Here is a 12,884-nt window from a genome sequence, read left to right on the forward strand (position 1 = left end):
TGTTTCTTATTGTCAATAGATGACATTTTGTACAACTCTAAATCAACGTTATGAATATGAACAAAATGTACAATTTTGGTTTTTGCATTTGGCAGAGATAATTCATCTTGAACAGACTGGATAGGATTTACAGGAAGATTTCATTTGATATTCTGACCTAGATACTTCAGAACAATTGAAAACACACACATATACAAATATAAACACTTCAATGAATTATATTTGCAACCGAATTTATGATGTCCAGAGATATCACTGTAATGTACAAACATCACTTCTCCCTTTTGGATATTTGTCTTGTGGCTTAATTCTTAAAATTGTTCAGAATAAGATGAAGCACATAAAGTGTCTGGTTATCATTTCTCTTAAGTACTACAACACGTTTAAATCATAATGTACATTACATTGCAACACCTTGCTTTTCTTCCAACTAGTGGCAATTCTATTCCCTAAGGACCATCATTCTTTAGAGAAAATAAGAGATTTCATCTGTAACAATCCCAAAGAGAATTCTTGCACTTGAGGATGTTTTTTAAAAAGACAATTTACACAGAAGAGTAGGGCTGTTGATGTGATAATTGAGAACCACTTGGTGACAATGTCTTTCTTTTCACAATTACTACCTTTATACTTTGTTCTATGGAAGAGGAAAATAGAAGGGCTGGCAAAATTTCCTGTGGCCAAATGATGAAGGAAAATAGGCTGCTGCTTCCAGAACTTGTTGATAAAGCACAACAAAGAGGGAGTTAGCCTTGGGCCACAAAAATAAAGAGCAATTAGCTTGAATGACAATGGTGGTCCTAGTGTCATGCAAGTTAGAGCTCTCCTCAGGCTGCCTTACCTAAACCTGGGGATCTGCCACGTTCCAGTCCCCACCCTCTTCATTTTTTTAAGCCAGTGACTAATCAGGAAGTAGGATATATTGATTTTCTGAGTCGAGATTTCCATAAGCTCAAACTGCAGGTATTTATTTCTAAAAGCAATCATGTATTTAAGTTTTTAGAAACAACCTGATTTAACAAACAGGTTGCTAACTTGTTAGACTTTGTCCAACAGGGTGAATTATTCTACTCACAGCATCCCACCCTTGTATCTCTGTGACACACAGGCACAGTCCTGATGATGATGTTTCAAAACTGTGATGTAAGCTACGGATACATCACAGCATTGTAGCCTTGTATTGAAACATCGTCCAACATAATGAGACAATATGATGAAGTGTCATTGGCTGCTGAAAGTGCTTTTAGGATCTGGAATATTCCACATGATACCAGATGTCTTACAAAAATGGGTTTGTGATCCAGGAAATAGCAGGGCTTGGGGCAGTCCTTGCCAAACGTATTTCTGAAATATTTAAAAAAATGCATTCACGTAGGGTGAAATTGACCCCTCCTGAATGACTACTAAGTAACTGGGTTCTGTCTGGATAGGATGAGGAGGCAAAATGCATCCTTCCCACATGAAGCATTTGAGCAAGTCTGGCTGGAATAGCAGCTGCTGCTCCACCACGCCAGTTGTACAGAACACTGGGGTCACTGAATCCATGCAGATGTGGACTCACTAGCCTTCCTCTATTGTGCTTTTTCATACTGGGCTATGCAGGGCTGCTGCAGAGACCATTTCTACAGCATGAAGAAGCTCTAAAAGCTCCCTTCTATGACTGCTGCATCTACTTTCCCTCTGCAGAGTCTCAATGTGGGTCTTCTGATTAATTTCACCTATAAGTTACAGGGCAGCCCCTTTCTGAAAAAAAATCCACCCAGTTCAAAAGTTTTCCCTTTTATAGCACTGAGCTTTCTCAATGCTTTACCAAAAATAGCTCTGTTTAGATTTTCATAGAGCAAGCAGAGCAGTATTTGTACAGCTAACAAGTCAAGCCATGAACATCAGTGGGTTTTCCTCTCCAGAAGAAAGGTCTATAAGTCTGTAAGTCTGGAGACCTGTATGCTTTTCCCAACTCTGCTGTTTACTCTCCGTGTGACCTTGGGCAACTTACTCAACCTCTGCATGCCTTAATTTTTGAAATTACAGGTCAGCTGTAATATTGGACGAGTGATATTTCTGAGATCTCTGGATGAAAATACTGAAGTTCTAATTATTTTGTATTAAAAATATTTGTATAATCAGACCTGATTTCACTGAACATTTTACATGTATATGTCATTGTACTGCTAACAATCCTATGATACCATATTGTGTATCAGATTCAAGAGGGATTAATAGCTGAAAGCAATTTTTTTCCCTCACAATTCTGCCAAAAGCACCAGGGAAAACTGCATATGTACACACAGAGCTACTGTGGAACCACATCTGAGAAGAATGAGTTTAATTCAAATAGTTTTCAAAAACAGCAATTCCAATTGTTGTAAATGGGAGAATCCCTGGAGAAGCAGATGTTAGTTCTACTGATAACAGTAAAACATCTGAACAAAAATCTTGTAAATATGAGCAAACTTCACTGATGGAGTGAAAGAACGAAAAAGCTACTGCGGCTGTCATTCAGCTTTTTCAAATAGTATCATGTGTGTCATTAAAAAAGAAATATTCCCTTAAATGCCTGTTATTTAGTTTTGAAATGAAAAATATCAAATAGTTAAACTTTATTAAGTGTAAAATTGGTTTTTAGACCACGTGTGAAATGTTACGTACAGGAAAGCACACTTGGGGAAGTGCTGAAATCAGCTTACTCCAGAGATGTTAAAAATACTGTCAAGGTTCCTTCCCCACTCTGAACTTTGGGTACAGATGTGGGGACCTGCATGGACACTTCTAAGCTTAATTACCAGCTTAGATCTGGTATCGCTGGCACCACTCACAAGCACTACTTTTCTTCCCTGAGTAGTCTTGAGAGACTTCACCAATTTCCTGGTGAACACAGATCCAAACCCCTTGGATCTTAAAACAAGGAGAAATTAACCTTCCCCCCTCCTTTTACCCACCAACTCCTGGTGGGTCCAGATCCAACCCCCTTGGATCTAAAAACAAGGAAAAAATCAATCAGGTATTAAGAAAAAAGGCTTTTAATTTAAGAAAAGAAAGGTAAAAGAAAACCCTCTGGGAGAGATCAGCATACTAGCTACTCTCACAGACAACAGATTCAAAACACAGAGGATGTTACCCTGGGCAAAAATCTTAATACACACAAGAATACCCAAACTTGATAATTCCCTTAATGGTACCAAGACAAGTTACAAAGAAAATAAACATAAACCTATTTATCCCTTTCTTAAACTTACTACTCTGATAAGAGGCTGGTTCCTTGATCTTTTTCACTCCGGCTGAAACTGAGACTCTAAACAAAGGAAAACTTCCCTCCTTCCTTTTGAAACATCTTGTTCCCCCATTGGTTCCTCTGTCAGGTGTCAGCTAGGCTAGGTGAACTTCTTAACCCTTTACAGGTGAAAGAGGCATTAACCCTTAACTATCCGTTTATGACAAATACCAAAGCTAAAAGGATGTTTTTAAGGGCAGTGAGAGCTTATGCAATGATGATCTCAGAAACAGGAGGGCTGGGGGATGTGATTTGATTAAATAACTGCAACGTCATACTGATTACAAGATATTCTGTATGTCAAATACAAAGGGGATGTAAAGTGGGAGTGATTTCCAGCCCATCTAAGGCACCTTTACATTGCCAGAAGTGCAAAAGGGCATTACCGTAAAGGCCCCTCCAGTATATTGTGGCTCACTATATCATAGGACCAGCTTTTCACCTTATCAAGTGCACAGTAGAGCACTGCAGAAAGGTCTGCCAATTTTCATCTCTGTGTTGCAAAGGAGCAGTATGACTATTAAATAAATATTGTCAACGAATGATAAACTATTTCGGTAACCCTTCAACCGTTGTCCAAGTACACTATTTCACGGAGCTCAAACAATTTCTGCAGTTTGCTAGGCTAGCTTTTCAGATGGAGTACCAATATGCACATGTACCGTAAGCTATAACAATGTACTGTACTTGATTCACCAAGGTAGGTGTAAGACTGTAGTGCAACTATACCAATAAGGTGAGTAAACTTCAAATTGGTTCTGTGCAAATGGTAATACTTTTTAAAGAACTATATAAGCTTTCTACACTTTTAAGCACATACTGAATTTAGTCGGCCAAATTCTCTCTGCTCAGTGCAAAAGAAGGGGAGGGGCACCAGGAGCCCTTTATACTTCCCTTAATTCTCAGAGTCTTCTTTCATCTGTACTAGCCTTGGAAATATATAGAGCAGCTTCAGGGCTGCTCTAAATTCAGCCACAAGTGTTGGGTCTTTAAAAGGACTCTAAATCTCTGGACAATAGGCATAGAGGAGTTACACCAGTTGAGAATCTGGCCCATTAGTTTTAAAGCAAGAATCTATATATTTCAGTTCCCATGCAGATTTCCATGTTATTGAGCCATAGAGTTTATGGACACAAGGGACAATCAGATGATGATCTACTGTGGCCTATATACATTTTTAGAGATAGAGAGTGATTTAAAATATTGGTGCATAGCACTACTTCTTAATCCTTCAAAGGAGCACAGTACTAAATTTTATCCTAACAAAAGTTACAAAAAAGTAACATTCTATTTATTGTATCCCCTTCTATAATATATTTCTTCATTACACATTTTGTTGAAATAAATTAGGGCTCCATTCAGAATAAATTTGGCTCCATAGGTGTAATAAAAATTTAACTGGCTCCAGCCAACCCATTACCTTCCTCAGATGCTTTGCTTCAGCTATCTATTGTCATATGACAGTAGTGCAGGTATGCCCACTGGAGCCCTCTAAACAGACTAGATTAGGGCCTGATTCTGTAAAGCTTTATGCACATGCTTAACTTTATGCCTTGTAAACAGTCTCACTAAGTCAAAGGAAGTACTCACATTTCATAAAGTTAAGTATGCACATATATCTTTGCAGCACTGAGACATTACATTTAAGACAAAGCAGAGCACAAAGGGTAATCTTAGCTACCAGCAACAAGGATAGCTACAATAGGGCGTGACTTTGTCATTAAAATAATTGTGATCCTCTGGCACATTAGCAAAGTGTGGCTAAATCTCAGTAAATATTTTTGAAGAAAAAAAATCTTAGGTTTCAGGCCACATGTTTAACATGTAATTGTAACAGATTTTACGATAAACTACACTGGTAAACTACACTGTTACTTGCAAGTGTGACATTAGAAGGACAAAGTATTATAAATGCGTGAGGATATAAAGATATTCACCATATTTAATTACCCTTGAATAGAAGTAAAAGTTGCCATATCTTATTGGTAATCAACCCTGTTGCAGCCCTAGGCCTCTATTCTAACATGGTGTCTGTATGGCCAATTGTCGGTCATCTAAAGCTCACACTGGTACCGTGTGCAACACCGTGGTGCTGTGTGCTACCTTAGGGTGCGGTGTGCAACATAATAGTGCCGTGTGCATTTTCCCACTCTTTTTGCCTGGTCACCTAGGGGTCAGGCTAGTGCTGTGTGCATAATACCGGCGTGCCGTGAGCAAAGGGGTCCAATCTGACCAATCGTAGTTCAGTTCAAACGGTCAGATTAGGGTTGTGTGCAAAACCATGCTGGTGTGCTGGGTGCAGCTTCTAGAAGCTTCTAGTGCACCGTGTGCAGATTCTATCTACGTAGAGGGCGCCAGCTCAGAACCTGGAAGGTGAAGGAGCTAGGGACCAATCAGATTTTGACAAGTGTAAAAGAGCCTTTGAATAAAACCATGCCTCGTGCCGGAATCTGCAGGAGTATCCACATCCTGACTGAAGGACCTGATCAACCAACCCTTCAGCCAGGGGTCTCCCCTGGATATAGCCAGCTCGGGACGTGACATTTATTTCTAATTTTCTGTGAATACTCTGTGCTTTGCTTAGTCTCTTCTGCAGAACTGTATATTGTTGTTATTTGGTATAAAGTGTGTGTATACAGCATATGAAAAGTTGAATTGTTGTACTAATAGCTATTGTTGGTGGATTTTATGATATTTGGTTAATGTGTGCACAGTTCGTTTAATTTGGTGTATCTACCTTGATTTTTAAAGAGCAGTTAATTTTGAATTATCTGATTCCTTATTAATGAATGTAAATAGATTGCTTCAAGTTGTGTGAATGTTTTGTTCTAATAGTACTGCTAGTTGGTAAAAGTGCTCCTCCCCAGCCCAAGTTATGATTTTCTCCCTGTTAATAAACGGCCACGTGGTGTTTTGAATTTTCAATTTGTCTGGTTTTAATTTTCCTCTCTCAATTAAAATTCACCCAAACCCACATTAGGGACGGACAAACCCCATTTCAAATGTCAAATCACATCGGGTTATTCAACAACTCATCATGGGATGGGCTGAAAGTCATCTCATTTCTCCAGAGACTTTCAATTGCAATTAAGGCTATTGAAAAAAATCTGGCAGATTTGTCTTCTGAAGAAGACCTTATTGAGAGTTGTACAAAAGCTATAGAATTCATACTCATGCTGACAGAATGAGCTTTGTTTGCAATTCAGTCAACCTTTCCCTGATTTTGATGTATCTTCACAGAAATTTCCCATAAAACAATTGTTCTAAGGTACTAAAACCAGGTATTTTTTCCCTCTGTCTATTGGCAAACTGTGTATTCTCTCTCTCCATTTCCCAGTCTCAGTCAAACTGCAGGGTACCAATAAAACAAGTCATGACTAACAAATTAAATTTCTTCTGTATTAATCTTAAACTCTGTGAGATTTATCAGGGTCTCTGATTCTTGGTTATAATGTGAGCAAGTATTCCTATCTAATGATCACATATATCACCAGGTGATAAAGTTTTGATAACAGATCTGTTATTGTACTGCAGCAATAACAACAACATTCTGAAGTGAGCTTAACTCATTTTGGTCATGCCTCAAGGTTTCATTGTCCTGGGTCAAAATATACATTATAATTTACATCTTCTGTAACTTCTACTTATCCCAAAATGCACAATTAGTAGATTTTGTGGGACTTTAATATTCTCCATTCTATCGGGGTTCAAAGCTTGCCAAAAGTCACAGTTCTAACAAGTTCAAAGATGCTGTACAAATGCAACTCCAGTTCCTAACCATAGTTGAAGCTGCATCTTTTTGAAGATTAATTCATAAAATGCAACATGAACTATCAGAGTATATAACAGTTTATGTTAAATTTCTTGGATCATATGAAGACTGACTCAAAATTGACCTGAAATCCACACAGTACTGAGGACAGTGAATCCAGTCCAGTGACCGTTACTCATTTAAGTAGTCCTTTCGTATAAGACAAGTGACTTAACAGACATCAGTGGGCAAACTTGAAAGTGTGAGTTAGGATTGGAGGACTGGATCTAGTTGTGAAAGTAGAATGAATTATATTGTGAAAATAGAAAGTATTAAAGAAATGCTGTCTGTACCTTTAAGCAAAATTGTTGGAATGCTGCAATCCAGGTGTCAGGAATACAGACATTAACATAGAACAATTGCACCGTTTAAGGGCAATTGGTGAAGTATTAGCCTTAGATCAATAATAGTAAGGAAGTAGGATATGCATGCTGTGTCCCAGGTGAATTTTACTGTTTTGGTTTCTTTGTCCCTTTGTCTAATTCCCGCTCTTTTATCTGTATAAATAAGACTGTTTCGGTCTTGCATGGCCACTCACATTATCTGGGTGTTATTAGCAGAGCGCTGTGCTAATAAAACAGAGTGGTCTGACAAACTGTGAGTCCTGAGTCTAACTTTGACATAGTGTATAACTGTACAGTTACCACAGTTATCACTATTCTGTGTAAAGATGCACCAGACTCACTCTCAACTTATACTTTCCTTTATTTTACTATTGGCTTTCATTTTTTTCATGTATTATTTATGAGTTTCGGTTGACTATTGTGTTACTTATTTTTTTTGTGTGCAGATTAAAACCTATCACGGATAAAATGTACAACCCTAATTCACGTTGTTGAGCACTTTCATTGGCTCCATTTTGCCACCCTTACATATGTTAAGTGCCCCTTACTCCTCAAGGGATAGCCTGCTGTGCATCAGTTATGCACTGACTTCACTTAGAGCTATTCCTGGGGGTGAGTATTCAGTATAAGGATTGCACAGCTTAGCCCTGCACTTGTACTTTCATCTTCATGGTCACAATTCTGATTTACACTAGGGCCCTGTTGTGCCACTTTGAGAGTGTAAAGAGGCCTAAAAGTGCTTGCAAGCACAACTTGTGCCCACTTTACGGTCCAAATAGTCAAGGTCAGAGCAGTAAAAAGGGGCTTTAGTATAAGTGAGAATACAGATCACTGTGTGAGTGCTATATACATCTTATTATGGCATCTCAAATTAATGAAAATGTTTCTAAAAGTGTAACTAAGAGATTAATGTGATTTAAAATATGTTTGGGATAAAAGCTGCATGTAAGGAGAAGCAGTGTCAAAAAGTAAAAGAACAGCATCACAAAACCATCTTATTTGGGAGGATCTCTGAACCAAATTTATTAAAATAGGATTTTAATGAATTAAATGTCATTCTTATTTATTATGTACTAATTTCAAATTTTACTGAAAAGTAATATTGAGAATTATCAAATTTCTACACTTCTAGAAAAACAGCACTTCATACGTTCTGAACTATGCTATTATTTACACATGTGCTGCTTTTCTCTAAAATATACATAAATTTGGTATTTGCCAGTAGAATTATTACAATTTAAAAATGGATAAATAATGAAAAGCAATGCCATTTCTTCATTAAAATTCCGCAAAAGAAAAATATATACTCGTTATCCCTCTCATGAATTCAGCCCATTGAAGGGTCATAAATAATTGTGCTTCACAATTGTGTCTAATTAGCAATGAACTTAATCCAAAGCATCCAGAAGCCTGGAGCAAAGGAATCTTTAGTTTGCTTTATGTCACACTCTCAGTGACAAAGGTCTGATTTCAGAATACACCTTTGCTGATAAGAGCTAATGATGGATCTTCAAAGATTAGTGTCACATACAAATGTCAGATATTGTCATTTGAAGAACTGATTCTTAGCCACCCCACATGTGGAACTTAAGAGTTAGCTCAGTAGGAGTTTAGCAAAATGTAGTGGCTACTAAATGGGTTTTTAAAATACTATTTTATAATGAAAAATTATCATAGCCAGAGATGTACATGTATTTTACTCCATAATGCAGACTGTCCTGCAGTGCTGTTATGTTATTCCCAGAAGTATTGCTTTCTGAGATTACTCCTTGGAATCAAGTTAAAGCATTAGCATCTCTTGTGGGGAGTGGGAATTCCAGCAAGAAAGGGTTGTATAAAGGTACAAAAGGCACTTCCTTTATCAGCTTGGTGCAGTACCACCATATTTGGAGTCATTGCTCATATTTTATTCATTGTACAGGGCTAATCTATTAGATCTGACACTGTGTGTGTGTGTATTTGTGTCCATGTTTTTTTTTTCCTAGAAGAATTTGATAGACACAAGCAGGAAGTTTTAGGAAGAAATTGAGGAGTAGAGCTGACTGAAAAATTAGAGAACAAAATTGGGGATGTTTCATTTTTTTATCCATTGTTTGTAAAAATTGGTAATTTTGATGAAAAAAATATAATATTAATATTAAATTTTAGAAAATGTTGACAACCACGTTGAAAAATAATTGCAGCCTGACAGTTTTCTGCTTGGCTCCTCTTCTTTATTCAGGAGACAATATAATTTCTTCTATATGCATCTGACAAAGGGGTGAATCATACAAGATCTTGAACAAGTTGACAGAGTTTGATTCAAAGTCACTCAACAAAATCAAAAGCCTTCTTGGCATCACCAAGAGAGGATCAGTGGAATGTTCTCATAACTATGTGTGGTTCTTAAGATGAAAGATCATCCCAATAGCCTCACCTACTATAAAATACTACTGATTCTGACTGATGGGAGTAATTGAAAGCTCATAGTGACTTCAATGGCAGCACAATTGGGTCCTAAACCTAGAAGACAGGAGGGAAATTGATAAAAATGTTACATTGAATATTTAATAAGACATTCAAAGCTGTCTTCATATCACTCAGGATAATATTGTATTAAAAATAAAATCTCTTTATAAACCTGCCACAGGAAAGGGAAACATTTCTAATGAGATCCACCAACATTTTAGGAGAATCCACTCTGAGACGCATTGGGACCTGGAATCTGATGCATCACTGTGTTACTTCAGGTTTAGGATGGTATAATTCTATTGAAAGTGAAATTACATCAGCATAAACCTGGAGTAATGCAGAGATGAATCATTTGTCTACATCATCTGGCTGATTGTTAATCTCAGTTTCCCACCTACCATCATTCTTCCGGTCTCAGATTTTGAGGTGAAAGTTTTGCAGTGATAGTCAAACAGCCAAAACTAAAAATAGGTTAAACTATATCTTCACTTTTATTTTTTTACAAAATGCACTCTATCATTTTGTTAATAACTCACATCAACGTGCAGTGCAAAGAGAGCATTGTGCTCTGTCTTTGTTATTTCAAAGCTCAAGATCTCATGTATTCTTTCCTTTAGAAGTTGTTTGGTGTTCTGGTCAAAATCTAAGAAAATGTTCTTTAAAACTGTCTCAGTCCTTTTAATCCGTATCCTAAATTCTACTTGCTCCTTTTGTTCTTCTTTAGGTTTATAGCTTCTTATCCTCTACTTGTCTTCTCTTTTCTGTTCACTCACTGAAGTGGATTGTTTAGTCTCTTTGGATTTCCACTTTTCTTGTGTTGAAACTTGAATATCAATAAGCAGGTGACAATAAGATCAATGTAAAGAAAAAAATGACTATGTGCTTAATAGATATTTCTCACCTTCTAGGCATATTCTTATGCCTGGGAGCATCATGAGATTCTTAGAGAATAATATATATTTGAACATTTCTCTCTTAGTGTGGATTCTCCATTACTGGAGATTAAATGGTATAAAACTTAAACTAGAAATACAAAATGGCCTATATCACTTTCATTTCTGAATAGTTGTAATGTCTATGGTGTCTATCACATGCCTGTACTACTGCTCCCCTCTACAGATTCGTCTTTAAGCTTGATGAAAATCCTAAATATAGTCATTGTTTTTGTCTCTTCCCAACTAGTCAGTCATCAGTAATGCTGTCATCTTTGGTCTTGGTACATTTTCAAAGGGGCTTAAGCTCTTACGCTCACTGATTTGATGTTATCTGATTCTTAAACCATTGCCAGCTACAGAACATCTAAGTCTGTTATGAATAGTCATTTAAACAACCAGTACTTCTTTATGAGACACCAGCAGGTTATTTGATTATATTACAATCACATGCCTTGGAACTGAACTTCCCTGTTACCAATGAAAAGCAGAGGAGGGGGGAGGAGGAAAAGGATTTTTGCCTTTCTTAGGGAGGTTTTTTTTTAACTTATAAGACTTATACAGTGAGCACACTAGACAATGTCTTTGTTGAATTTATGCCATCAAACAGGTTAACACAAAACATAATATATTTTTAACTGGCATTATCTTAGAAAACAAAGACAGACTCCAACAGATTTCCTAAGTAAAAGCCTCTCATATCACAGCTTCAACTAAAATAAACATCCCTTTTGTTTTTCCTTTATAGCCTAAGAGCAAAGAAAAGGCGAATTAAAGAAACTCCCTGATGGACCAAATTTACCTAAAAAAAAAGCACAAGACATCATTAGAAAGATACCTGCTCATGACAAATTAAGAAAGAGTGACACTGACAGTATCATGTCATCCTATTTCAATCCTGAAACATACAGATCCTTGGATGAGTAAAAACTGTAAAATAAAACTGTAAAATGGCTCTTTTGACATAGGGTTAGGAGGAAAGATCGCTTACAGCCTTACTGCGCCTGAGTTCGCCATCTCTAAAATGAGCATAATAGTACTTCCCTACCTCACAGGGGTGTTACTGGGATAGACCCACAAATACGTGGAAGGTGTTTAGATACTACATTGATAGTATCTAAACAACCCATCCTGGACAATGATCCCACACTTTCACAGGCCTTGGGTGGCAGGCCAGTCCCTGCCCACAGGCAACCTGCCAACCTGAAACATATTCTCACCAGCAACTGCACACTGCACCATAGTAACTCTAGCTCAGGAACCAATCCATGCAACAAACCTCGATGCCAACTCTGCCCACATATCTACACCAGCGATACCATCACAGGACCTAACCAGATCAGCCACACCATCACCGGTTCATTCACCTGCACCTCCACCAATGTAATATATGCCATCATATGCCAGCAATGCCCCTCTGCTATGTACATCGGCCAAACTGGACAGTCGCTACGGAAAAGGATAAATGGACACAAATCAGATATTAGGAATGGCAATATACAAAAACCTGTAGGAGAACACTTCAACCTCCCTGGCCACACTACAGCAGACCTTAAGGTGGCCATACTGCAGCAAAAAGCTTGAGGACCAGACTTCAAAGAGAAACTGCTGAGCTTCAGTTCATCTGCAAATTTGACACCATCAGCTCAGGATTAAACAAAGACTGTGAATGGCTTGCCAATTACAAAACCAGTTTCTCCTCCCTTGGTTTTCACACCTCAACTGCTAGAACAGGGCCTCATCCTCCCTGATTGAACTACCTCATTATCTCTAGCTTGCCTGCATATATATATATACCTGCCCCTGGAAATTTCCACTACATGCATCTGACGAAGTGGGTATTCACCCGCGAAAGCTCATGCTCCAAAACATCTGTTAGTCTATAAGGTGCCACAGGATTCTTTGCTGCTTTTACATTGATAGAGCTGTATAAATAGGTAGACAGCACCTTACACCATTTCATTCAGGACACATCCTTACATTATCTACCTCTGGCATGAGATGTAGGTGTACAAATATATTGTAGTGGCTTATTACTGTTGTATGGGATTTTAAATCTTTTCCATTTAGACATT

Source organism: Gopherus flavomarginatus, chromosome 14, assembly GCF_025201925.1.
Source record: "Gopherus flavomarginatus isolate rGopFla2 chromosome 14, rGopFla2.mat.asm, whole genome shotgun sequence".
Lineage (NCBI taxonomy): Eukaryota > Metazoa > Chordata > Testudines > Testudinidae > Gopherus > Gopherus flavomarginatus.